Below are 13953 nucleotides of genomic sequence, written 5' to 3' on the forward strand. Positions count from 1 at the left end.
CTACGTTTTATACATATTCTTTGTACAGGTGTAATACATTTGACCCATTGCAAGGCAAATGTAGGCAATCACAAAGTTGAGAATTTTAAATGTCAAATTCTACAAAAAAAAAAAAAAATAACTTTGACCAATTGTCCATAAAAACAACCTCAAATATTTTGTCAATAAAAATGTCCTTTGGGTTGCATGAGCTACATAAACAATATCACTTATACGCAATGTTTCACTTTTAATTGGGTCCTTCAGTTTTTTACCCCCTCAGCCTCCAGGAAGTTTGATATGGTGAAAATGTTCCTAATCGAAATAATGGTTTCAGACCCCAAGTATGTTAGGGCGAAATCCGTTTAAGGTAAGCTGGAGTTGTTTTAGCCATGTCCGCCCGTCTATCTGTCTGGCTGGAGCACACTATAACTCTCCAACGGATAGTCCGATTTGGTCCGAAATTTGGTATTCGTAATATTTTGTCCAAACTTAGATCAAGTTCGAAGATGGGTCATATCGGTCCACTCCTTCAAGTACATCCCCCACAAAATTGTCCAATTTTTTCGCTAAAACAGTGCGCACGATAACTCTGGAAAGAAGAAAACGTGTTTGGCACAAGTGTAGTTTAGGAACTTTTCTCCAATCTTTATGAGTTTTTTCAGCAGGTTGTGCTTTCGGGAGCGAGAATTCCCCAATTCATGAGATAATGTCCCAAATGTTCCAAATAACTCTGCCGACACCAATTCAAAGATCTGGTAAGCACAAAAACTTATGAATTGGGTATCAGATTTGGCCGAAACTTTGTACATTGCTATTTTTGTTTTCAAACGTACATCAAGTTTAAAAAAGGTCTATATCGGAAAACATTTTCGGGTGCCTCACTCACAAAAGTTCACCATTTTTGCTTAAATACAGTTTAAGGACTGTTCGAAGATTGTTTGCAATTTTTTACCGAAAGTACTTGTGGTCCTGTTTACACCTACATAATATTTTTTCCTGACTTATTAGTCCAAAAGCTCTATAAAATCCACGGTGACCAACTAAAGTGCCTTATCGAAATTCGAATATGGTCAGGTTCGAATAAGGATTATATCGGTCACTCTTTCTGGTACTTCCCACACAACATTTCAAAATTTTTTTCGGTCATGTCTATGATCGTTTTGAATTTTTACAGCAGATAGTCAGTCACCCTGTCTCATATTACGACTGTACATTTTTTATCGGCGGTAAGTCAATACTGACTGGCTCTTTAAAGGTGTTCTCGATTTGGTTCAATCTTAGCACATAGTAATCGTTGTTCCAAACTTACGTAAAATTAGAAATCGGTCCATTTCTTTCGGTACCTCCGCTGAAGTTTCAGAACAGGTTCAAGAATACATTTTAAACTGTATTTCAAAGGCTGAGGGTTTATCTCTGTCGGCAAACCCGATACTTTTTCACTTGTTTTTCTATCAAATTCGGAATTTTTCGTTTATCAAATCAATACGTTGTTTAATGACGTGACGAAACACGTCATATGGACTCGGCGATAAAAAGTAGGTTACATATCATTTATATGAATCGTGGTGGACTCATTGATATGAGAGAAGTCTCCCGTGTTCTTCGGGGATATGTAATGGAACATAAGTATGTGGTCACAATGTCAGGAAGCATAGACTTATTTAAAATCGTTGCAATCGGAACCACAAGGACTACATTCGATGATCATGTCAAAACAGTCCTAGAGCAGACATTAAACTGCACTAAAGCTTAAAAATATACATTTTGTGAGGGAGTTGTCCGATATAATTCATCTTCAAATTTGATTTAAGTATGACAGAAATATTACGATGTGGTTACACAGATGTCAGACAGCCCTTTTGATAGTTATCGTGCCCACCAGCCATTTTAGTTGGTCGTCGTAGAACTTTTTTCAGATTTTGAACTTCGCACGAAAAACATTTCATCGCTAAACATTTAAAACGATAGCTTTTGGTCCATTATCTCAGGAGGTTAGACATGTCCGCAAAAAAATTTTGATATTTTATGTTGGAGGTTCTCGATGGAGTAGACCGACGTAGTCTATATTTGCGCCCTATCTATTTCTGGAAGAAATATTACTATTTGCAAAATTTGGACCTATCCGGCAACTCCCCTTTAGAATTATTGGTTCATCTTTGTTTGGACAAAATACTACGAAGTGGAAAGTTTGAGCACGACAATAGTAAACGACTTCAAAATGTCTGAAACGGATTTCATCAAAACATATTCGGGGGACCTAAAACCACCGCTATTTTTCTTTCTTGTTTCATAGTATTTTGGGAATGGGTTATAGGGATGGGTTACTAACACAAAGTTCTGGGTAAACCCGCGGCTTATGTTAGCTCAGTACCTTTTACGGGTATTAAAAGCAGTTCCACAGATGACACCGTGCGAGGTCTGTGTCCATTTGCGATGAAAGAGGAACCAAGAAAGTCCAGGGCCATGTTAATGCCGGTCAGGATCGTGGCTTGGTATCTTCAATCTCCTACGTCACTATATACAATACAGAAATAATGTTACTGGCGTACGCAGATGACTTCGACAACATACATAGGTCGATCAAAAAGCACAGTAACATCGACCTTTGGAAAATTTGAAAAATAATACCTAGTTTGTGGTATCTGATAGATTCGGACCCACCGGGGACATTGAATGTTACAAATTTGAAGAACTTGAGGACTTTATTTACCTCGGCACCGCCATTAATAAAACAAACAACGTCAGTTATGAAATAAACAGAATAATAATCTGGTAAAAAGGTGCTACTTTGGTCTAAGTAAACAGTTTAAAAGCATGAATGCTTACGAAATCAGATAAGGCAGAACTTGGAGTGTTTCAGAGAGAAGTTCTTCGAAAGATCTACCGGGCAATATGCGTTGGCGGTGAATATGGATGTCGCACAGTGGTTCAGAATCGTTTTTTTTTTGGTCTAAACTATGTAACTTTTGAACGAATAGAGATATTTTCATAATTTTTCTGCTCTACAGATTCATTCCAGTAGTTGCAGAGAAATTCAAGGTCAAAGTTAAAATTTTGAGCTTTTTCATATTTTACATCAAATTCGATAAATTTTTTTTTTTTTTTCAAGAAGAAAAATTTTTCAAAAATTGAAAAATAATATTTAAAAATGTACATTTGTGTAAAAATTTACATTTGTGAAATTAATATGGGAAACGGTATGGAAAAACAAGTAAAGAAGTATCAGTCGGCTTTGCCGACAGCCTATTCAAATTGAAACACTTTCAAAATGTTGGTCGTATGAACCGACAAAAATGTTGATTAGGATTAAAGTTCAAAATTTTTGTGGAAAAGGTACTTAAAGGAATGGACCGACATAGACCATGGGGGTGCCATAGGGGGTTTTTACACCCTTCGGGCTGTTTTCTCAAGAAGTATGGACTTGCCCCGGAAACAACTTTAACCATCGTAATTGAGGCAGCGAATGTAAGTTGCTTCAACAAAAATCAAAGTGATTCAATAGCAGATCTTAAAGTGAACTTATCCAAAATTTTGTGTGGGAGGTGCGGGATGGAGTGGACTAATATAGTCCATACTCGAACCTGATCTATATCTGGTAGATATTATGAGAATTTGTAAAATATGGACCAAATCGTCACTCCCATCAAGAGTTATCGTGCGCACAATTTTTCCGCATATTTTTGAAGTTTTGTGGGCTAGGTACCTGAAGGAGTGGACCGGTATGGCTTATCTATGAACTTAAAGTAAGTTTGGAAACAATATTACGAAGGCCAAATTTTGGCCGGAATCGGCATTTCCGTTCGAGAATTATCTTGCGCTTCCACCCATAAACATGGTGCCATAGGGTTTGTTTTTCAACTTTCAGGCTATTTTTTCAGGAAGTATGGACTTGCCCCTGAAGAAACTTATACCTTCGTATAGGGGACAGTGAATACAAGATGTTACAACAAAAACCAAGGCGATTCGAGAGCAGGTCCTAAACTGAACTTTTCCCAAATTTTGTGTGGGAGGTACTCATCTAAGTCTGGTAGAAATTTCATAATGTGCAAAGTATGGATCAAATCGGTTACTCCCTTCAAGAGTTATCGTACGCACAAATTTTCCCAACATTTTCGAACTTTTGTGAGGGAGGTACCGGAAGGAGTGGACCGATATAATCCATCTTTGAACTTGAACTATGTTTGGACATAATATTACGAAAGCCAAATTTTGGACCGAATCGGCGGATCCGTTTGAGAGTTATCTTGCGCTCCAACCACTACACACGGTGTCATAGGGTTTTTTGTAACTTTCAGGCTATTTTTTCAGGAAGTATGGAGGACAGCGAATACAACTTGCGTAAACAAAAATCAAAGCGATTCGAGACCAGGTCCTAAACTGAACTTTTCCGAAATTTTGTGTGGGAGGTACCCGAAGGAGTGGACCGATTGAGTCCATATTGGAACATCATCTAAGTTTGGTAGAAATTACACGATGTGCAAAGTATGGACCAAATCGGTTATTCCCTACAAGAGTTATCGTGCGCACAAGTTTTGCGACAATTTTGGAATATTTGTGGGGGAGGTACCTGAGGGAGTGGACCTACATGGCCCATCTTCGAACTTAAATCGAATCTGGGCAAAATATTTCGATACCCAAAATTTGAACCGAATCGATTGATCCGTTCGAGAGATATCGTGCGCACCAGCCTGCCAGACAGACAGTACAAACAAACACACTTGGGGTCTAAAACCATTATTTCGATGCGGCACATTTTTGGTCGTATCAAAGTGTAAATACCCTCTTTAGCCTAAAGACTGGGGGTATAAACACACATTTATACCCATGTAATTCCAATAAATTTAAAAAAGTTTTAAACAAACGGTACGAGACGGGTACAAAAGTAATATGGGCTTAAAGGGGACATCTATTCTGTTGGCAAGTTGGTCGTCTCGCTTCTGAAGCTTGGCAAAGATGCCAGCATAGGTGAATCGTTCAGGCCGATTTCCTTTCGCAAGTAGCAAAGATTCTGTAGGTACTACTCCTCCCCACAATGAGAAGTTGTTTTCCAGTTGTCCAACATCAGGAGGGCTGAACCAGAACAGGGCGTGCAACCGAACAGTCATGGTGGCTCCTGACCGTCAACCATGGCAAGTTTTTCGAGGATGTAGTGCATGCTACCTTCCAGCCGTGTTTGAAAAGTTGGATGATCAACTGTGGACGCCAGTCGATTGTGGAAATCAGAAACAAGAAGACGAAGACCTGTAGAGTGAAGCAGAGAGTTCCCCAAGGAGGGGTAATATTTCCGGAACTGTTTAAGCTCTACCTTTCTGAAATTCCACTCTGTCATCACAGACACCGTCATCACCAGCTCGTTCTGCGGATTTTCAATTAAATCTCCTAAAAAACATATCTTGAAGGCCGTGAAAAATCCAGACGATATGATGGTCATAATCATGGGCCGGGATGGCGAACAAGCGGCAGATGTAGGCTATGTCAAGATGTAAACGAATCAAATGCAATGTGCATTTGTGCTCCTCAGGAAATTGTTTTGTATCCTATATAATTATGTTCACGCAACATCCCCGAGGGGACTCATATCTTTAACCTTAGGGACGTTATGACACCACTTGTAGATAAGTTTTTCATGGTTAAAATACTCCGGAAATGTATGACAACATTACCCTATTACCCTGAGGGAATTTGCCAACGCTCAAAATTTTTATGCTCTGGTCAGGGAATGAAACGCAGAACTTTTGAGTACAAGGCACTTGAAAACAAAAATAAATTGTATTTAAATTTATAACACCATTGTCCAATGTTACAAATACGCAACATCCTGTAGCTCTTGAACCAGGACACCTAGGACATTGAAATTTTTGTCAGTCGATATTGAAGTTATCCCTTGAATCCCTTATTGAAGTTATTATATGTCAACTCAAAAAATTTTTAGGCTTGCCCATTTTAATTCGGAGTTGAGAGGGTTAAAAAATACCACTTTACCACTTAAGAAGAAAAATAAAACATATCTTCAGTTCTAAATAGTGGAGGGTATAGAAATTGAACAGCTCTTTGATAAGAGAAAAGTTTGTTCTTGTTCTAGGATGTTCGTACGAAATAATTTTTTCAGTAAAAAGCGACAGTACGGGTGTTGATAACCACGATTTATTCTCCATGTTCTCAAAATTTATATCAACAGAGTTAAGTTTTGTCAGTTACTGTGAATTGAACTTATCTTACAACTTGAATTCGTATTACGATAATGTCTATAATGTATTAGTTCCAGACTTGGACTCCACCGGGAAACTTCAAACTACAATGTCTATTAAGGACGAATATGCCTAACCAATCCTCTGTGAAATTGATATATTTATCACCCAAATATGGTTGTTGAGCTTCATATTCAACATCTGAACCAAAACCAAAAATCGTCAAACTGCTACATTCATGCAAGTTTACAACTCTGTATGACGACTGCTGACTTTGTGGGGGCTCTCAGTGGGTGTGTGTGTGACTATTTATGAGAGTACAACGTAGTTGTTGTTGTTTATATCTGTAGATATTTCGTTCTTTTCTCAATGAGTCTAAGTTGAAAATTGAATTTTCAAAATGAAACAAAAGCAAAAACAGCAACAACAAAAAAATAAACAACAAAAAAGAACCGTGAGAAAAATATATTTGTTGTTTGTAGCAAACAACAGTTTATGACACCTCTCAACTTGAACAACTCAAATGGTTGGAAATTGCGGTTATTATTATTGTTGCTGCTGCTGGTGCATTTGTAGTTCTTGTTGCCACTGTTGTTGTTTGTTGAAGCTGTTGCCGTTCATTGCATTTCGGTACATCCGTGTAATGTTAAATGTTGCCGGTGCAGTTAAATGTGGATAATGTTTGTTGCACTGCCAGACAAACACAGGCAGGCAGGCATTCACTTCATCCAAACAAACATGAGTTCAAACATCGGTAACAGCATCAACAACAATAACAACAAATATGAAAATGGCAAGAAAATATTAAAACATAATAACAATAATAACAACAGCAACACAACGAAGACAACATCAGTTCAAGCTATGAAATCTCCTAAAAACGTGTGAATTTTTTCATTTGAAAAATTGTTGCTGCATTCACATCAATAGATTTATTATTAGACATAGAGATGTGATTTTTTTGTTATAAATGAATGGCGTTGTAAGTGCATGCATAGTTAAGTGAGTGACTGCATGGTGGATGGGCGGAAAGATAACTAGACAAATAACTTCCTCAGTGTTCATTATATTTTATTTATGAATCTATGGCTAATAACTTATGTACATACATACATAAATTATAAAACACAATTTCATGCAGATATGTGAATGTTACCTTGTAGGGCGAATTTGGTACAATGCTAGGCCTACAAAAGAAAGAAAGAAGTGCTATTTAGCCATTTAACCAAATTAAGAAGCACCTACACACACATGGAAATCGTCATAATTACACACAACCATTTGGTTAAGTGATTGTTGCCGTACCGTAACATATCCATGTCCATATCCATAGATTGCTCGATCGATCGATTGTTTGTTTGCTCCATTGATGACTGAATTGAGTGGATTTTGTGGTTATTTCTGTTGCCACCACCATTCAGCTAACCACCAATCGGTGGCAATTAAATATTCAAAAATCGTACACATTTCGTTCTAAACCACCACAATAACAGCAAGAATATCAGCAAAAATTATTCTGCCATAGCTGCAATAAACGAACGAGCGAATAAACATATATGGCCTAAAAAATTTAACAATTTTCCAAAAGTCCAATAAATAGTAACTCGTGACCAGACCAGACCTGGTTCCAATATTTAAACATTTGCTGGTGGTGTATGGCTTGATGGTTTATTTAGCAGCCCCTAACCGCCGGCAATTACAATCGCTCGTTCTTCTAGCAAACATCCACGAGAGTTTCGTGGAGCGGCTACAACATTGTGGGTTTGTGCGTGCATGGTTTCTGTCAGTTGTTAATGTATGTCGTTCGAAACATATGTATGACTGGCTCATTATCAACTGACAAGGTGATATTTACTTTGCAAATAGTAGCTGTGCTGTAGCTTTGCCGTGGTGGCGTAGTGGCAGAAATATGCGTGGTGTACAAAACATTAGAGAAGTTAATTAGAAGACAACAAAAAATGGATAAACAAAATTACCCGGGATAATTTGTTGTTAATGTTGGTAATTTAAAAAAAATCTATTTTAATATTGAGGTTCAAGTACAAGAGAACAATAAACATTTATTGTCCTCAGCACACAGCTGGGTCATTTCCCTCTTAAAGAATATATATATTTTTAAAAATGCCCTGTAATTTCCCCTCAAAAAATAATTTTAAAAAATCCACGATAATTTCCTCCCTCATTTAAAGAATCCACGATCATTTCCGTCCTTCCAAAAATAATTTTAAAAAATCCGCTATTATTTCCTCCCCTTAAGAAACTAATTTTAAAAAAATCTAAGATCATTTCCTCGCCCAAACAATAATTTTAAAAAACACACTTTCATTTTCTTCTCTCAAAAAATAATTTTAAAAAATCTAAGATCATTTCCGCCTTGCAAAAAAAATTAAAAAATCCACGATCATTTTCTCCCACAAAAATAATTTTAAAAAATCCACAATCGGGAGGACAAAATAATAAATAAATTTTAAAAAATCCATGATAATTTCCTCGTCTCAAAAAATAATTTTAAAAAATCGACAATCGTGCCCTCCCCTCAAAAAATAAAACTGTGCAACATTTTTAAGGTGATCTTGTGCAAACAATTCGAACTGGGGATTTTATGAAAGTACTGACCCCAACGACAAGAATCCGTAGTTGGGTTTTGTTGTGTCAGATCCAGCTCGGATTTTATGGCCCCATCTAAACATAGTAAAATATTGAGTTTTTAAAGAAATTCGGGGCTATATCTCTGAAACCAATGCGAATCTTCTTCTGACCTCTGAAGCAAATTTGTAGATAAGGAGAAGAATAAAATATTTGGAAAAATAATTAACTCGAAAAACAGCATTTATTGCCTCAAATTTCAAAATATATGCAAAAATTCCACAATTTTTATACATTTCGCATCATATCTCCAAAACCGTTAATTTTTTCTGAATATTTTCTTTTGGAAAAATATTCCCTGGAATGCAATACACAGAACATGTCATTGTTGTAAAATGCCTCTATGCCGTTGTTTTCAGTACATTTTTCAACGACGATTTAATAAAAATGTCAATAAAGTCGTGAAATCCGAAATGCGAGAATAAACTGTTGGTGTGAACTGTGTTTGAAATACGTGTTGTAAAAGATATGATACAAAATACCGCTGAAACAACATGAAGTAAGCATTTTAGGGTTTCAGAATGTTCTAAAGAGTTGTTGAGACCATTATTTGGAAGATTTTTGCAGCTGGTTACTTGGTTCAACTCCCAATAGTTTAGTCGATACTGACCAGAATTTCAGCACTTATGTAAAATTGTGTATATTTTATAGATTTTGATGCCCTAGATGGAGTTTTTCTTATGTGATTTTTTCAAAACACAAGTTCTGCTAGTTTAGGGCTACAATATTGCTAAGGACAGCAAGGCCAAATTTCTATTCTTTTCTGAGATAAAGGCCTGATAAATCCAAAAAAGGTTAATATCGGACAATACTTCGGGAATCTTCCTCACAAAATTTTGTTTTGCTTAAGTGCAGTTTAAGATCTGTCGGAGGATCGTTTTGAATTTTTTCCGAATGTACTTCATGTCCTGTTTACAGAGATATTATGTTTTTCGTCCATGCTTCCTGGCATAGTGACCAACTAAAATGACTGTTGGCCACGCTAACTATAGAAAGTGAGTGATATTGGCCTAACCTTTGCACATCACAATATTTCGCTCAAACTTAAGTCAAATTCAAAGATGGGCCATGTTGGTCCACTTCTATGGGTACCTCCACCTCAGAATTTCACAAATTTTTGTTAAAATGGTAAGCGCAATAACTCTCGAAGGGAACAATCGAATTGGTCCATGCTTTGCATATCCTAAAACTTCTGCCAGAAATTTATCAGGTTCTAATATGGACTATATGGGACCAATGAATCGCATATCTCCCATATAAAATATCGAATTTTGTGTCACAATCTTAGCTTAAGGACATGTGCCTCATAGTTTTTAGATTTTTTCAACTGGTTGTCCTTGAGGGCAATGATCCGTCCATACGAATTGATTATCCGAGTTGGCCGAAAGTTTTGAACAATAGCTTCGGATACCTCCCATAAAAAAGTTCATTATCGAAGGTACTCCCTGTGGTCCTGTTTACAACGAAATAATATTTTTCGTGGGTTTCCTCTCAAAATTACCCCAAAAACCCTAAGACAACAAACATGCCGGCTGTGCAACATTTACACATCGCATTATTTCCCTTTAAACCTTAATCAAGTTGAAAGATGGACTATATCGGACGACTCCTCCCTTTCTCACAGAATTTAAAAATTTTCTCCTAAGTGCAGTTTAACGGATTTTCGAACTTCATTACCGAAATTATATGCATTTAATTTTATCGATTTTTGTCGGTATCTCGAAAAATGTGTTAGAGAATCGCACAACAGATGATGTTTATCGTTTGTTTTTTTTTTCACGTACATTGTAAGTGAGAGAGAAGTAAATGCAAAACAACTCAGTTGCCGCCCTAAAGGTACTGTCTTTGCGAATAAGCACTTCGCTTATCTGAAGGAATGACTCCCAAAATTAGATCCTGTAACAAGATGGATTCACTCCTTCCTTTAAACCAGTTTAAGGCCTTTTCTTGGATCGTGTTAAACTTTTTTATAGTGGGTAGTCGTTGTATGTGTCCGGAATAACTCCCAAAATTTGTTAGGAATAGAAGAATAGAAGACAAAGATGACTCGTAACCTGATTTTTATCTGTCCAAGGGCTGAAGCCTTAAATCCCGACGAAAGGCCGGTTGTCTACCTAAACTTTTAATTTGAAAACAAAATTATTTGAATTGACAAAAAGAACATAGCTCTCCATGGGAGTTACGTCCGTCACATTGTATTGGACATCAAATGCGGACATAAGTACCAAAATGAATTTGGGAGTTTTGTCACGGCAAAGTCGTTGTGATTATGTATGCAACATTTTATTTTTCTAGGGAGAGATTACTAAAATCTTTAGTGCGAAAGGTGTATAAAGAAGAGGTCCTAACATTTGGGGGCTCATATCTTAGTATATATTACCTATATTGAGATATGAGCCCCGAAATCTTAGGACCTATTCTTCATACTAACTAAAAATTTTAGTTGTTCTGTGGTCTTTATTTCAACGTTATCAGCAATAAGTATTGCTGTTTATGACACCTACCCTACCCACAAACGTCTAACAATTTGAAGTAAAATCTTTCGAAACTTATATGATCATTTGTCGGTTCCGTTGCTAAGATACAAAGGTTCTATTGAGATAAATTCATCAACAATAGTTGTACTCTTATTATTTAGTTCTACCCTAGCTAATATACATTTCTGCCTTGAAGACAATAAACAAATTGTACGTAGAATTATAATTGGAAACACCTTTAGCATCTGTACGATGTCGCTATAATTATGGTCATACGTTTTTATTAGGGGTTTCTTACTACCGGCTAGCAAAAAGGCAAAAAATAAAAAACGAATAAAATATGGATATTTAATTGAAGCCAAACATACAAACAGACACATCAGCACACAAGTAGCAAAACACATAAATGTATGTACGAGGCGTACATAGTAGAATAATTAAAAGAATAAAAACAACAAGCTATCACTTTATGTTATGAATGACTTGAGTTGGTGACCTGTGATCTTTAGCGAGAGCTTTATTGTGCATTTACATATAAATTTAAATAAAGTTGAAGCTTTAGAAGTGCCAACTCCCGTCGACTACCAGTGTTTACAAATCAAAGAACTTTCACTGTTTGTTTGTCTGTCGGTCTCAGGTGCTTATCTAAGACAAGTAAATAAAAGAAAAACATGACTTGATCAGACATGATTTATATAATACCAGGAGAAAATGCACATCCGTTCAAGTAAACAACGGTTAGCGGCAAGTGTGACAATAGTTGCATAAAGACAAAAATATACTTTAAACAACCAACCTGATCTGGAGGAAAGAAAGAAGTTTGTTAGACAAAAAAAAGTGGTTAATGATACAACATTGTTAAGACGATAATTGCTTTTCTGGTGGGAACTACAAGTGAGTGAAGTGATGTGAATGAAATGTAAACGAATGAATGAATATTTCATGTGTTGAAATATTTATCCATTCATTCATTCATCCTCCATTCATAAGCCTTCGCGATCATTAATGTATTAACCTAAAATATGTTTAGGTTTTGTTCTTTCATTAACCCCGGGCGTCTAAAGAACTCTTCTCTTAATTGTTTAACATTAGAAGAATAATTTTGGCCATTGTCGGTTATTGTATTCGTTCTTTTTTCGCATAGTTTCTGTATTATGTGTTTGTTATGGAAGAATGCGAAACGGTATTTAATGTTTTATTTTTCTTTTCGGTGTAACGATTTACAAACGGTATTATTTCTTGAGATTAGGTTATTTTGAATCGTTGGTACTGAAATGGAGTTCTTTATATGGATTGGAATCGTAGTTTACGGTTACTGTTTATGTTGTTACTTATCTTCATTCCTCACAAAAAATCCATGTTTCGCAAAATGATCTAGATCCTTATTTGGCCATGGGCCTTTATAAGTCAAAGCGTAAGGCTTTTTGAGTCTGTAGAAGTTCACGAGTTCACATAGGGCGTCTACAAATTCTCTCCATCTTTGTCGATCATTAGCTAGAATTTTTGCTTGATTCCAGGGAAGATTGCTAGAGACATTCCTTCTTCACAACACGGATCCTTGTATTTCGAGGCCTACCTGGATTTCGATGGCCTTGTGGGTTCCCATCTAGAGCGTGTCTTGAGATTTCACTAGGAGGTTTCCTCAAAATGTGCACAATCCATGTCCATTTGCGTCTGCGGATTTCATGTTCTATTGGATTGCAGTTCGCCATCGCGTAAAGTTGCTCATTAGTTACCCAGTTAGGCCAAAATTCGCAGGATTTGTTTCAGGCATCTATTGTAAAATGCTTGAATCTTCCTAAGAGAGACCTGTGTTGTACTTTAGGTACTGCAACCATACAAAAGGACGGATTTTACACAGTTATTGCAAATGTTGAGGTTTTTTTTTAATATGTTGTTTGCTCTCAGATTTTGTGTAGAGAGTGGAAAGCTGTCCGGGCTTTGTTGATTCTGTCGGTAATATCGGCATTTGAACCTCCGTCTTTGCAGATTGTGCTTCCTAGGTAAGAGAAGCGGTCGACATCTTCGATGAGCTGCCCATGGAGCGATACCTGAACTGTGTTATTAGAACCGATCCGCATTAGTTTCGTTTTCTTCGCATTTATCTTCAGGCCAACATAATTCGCAATAGCTGACAGTCGCTCTAACTTTTGTTCGATATCGGAGAAGCGATGTGCAAAAAGGTAGATGTCGTCAGCGTAGTCGACGTCATGGAGAAAGTCGTTTACGGACAAACGTATTCCCAGTGGAGCCTCGATGTTGGTTTGTTGGAGTACACAATCCAGTAGTAGGAGAAACAGTGTTGGCGAAAGGACACATCCTTGCTTCACCCCTGAGTGTAGTTCGAAGGGTAGGCTTTCTTCGCCTTTAAAACGTACTCTGGATTTCGCATCTGTATATAATTCGCGAATGAGGCTTATAATTTTATCTGGGATTCCCTTGGAGCTCAGTACATCCCATAGTGCTGGTCTGGATACTGTGTCGAAAGCTCGCTCAAAGTCCACAAAAAGAAGGTATAAACTGCTGTTAAATTCGATATACTGCTCGATGATTATGAGTACTGTGTTGATGTGGTCAGTACAAGATCTCCCTGGTCTGAAGCCTGCTTGCTCTTTCCTTAGTATGTTATCCAAGTCAGGGGAAATGCGTTGTAGAATTGT

General features: G+C 36.9%; 1 protein-coding gene across 7 annotated transcripts in view; it reads left to right on the top strand.

Annotated features, from left to right (window-relative positions):
- The window catches only part of chas (chascon), an 88254-nt gene that overhangs the window by 18595 nt on the left and 55706 nt on the right, over positions 1–13953 (top strand). The gene's annotated exons all lie outside the window — the stretch shown is intronic.

The sequence above is a fragment of the Musca autumnalis genome, unplaced genomic scaffold (genome assembly GCF_047663935.1).
Source record: "Musca autumnalis isolate F117 unplaced genomic scaffold, ASM4766393v1 scaffold_3, whole genome shotgun sequence".
Taxonomy (NCBI): domain Eukaryota; kingdom Metazoa; phylum Arthropoda; class Insecta; order Diptera; family Muscidae; genus Musca; species Musca autumnalis.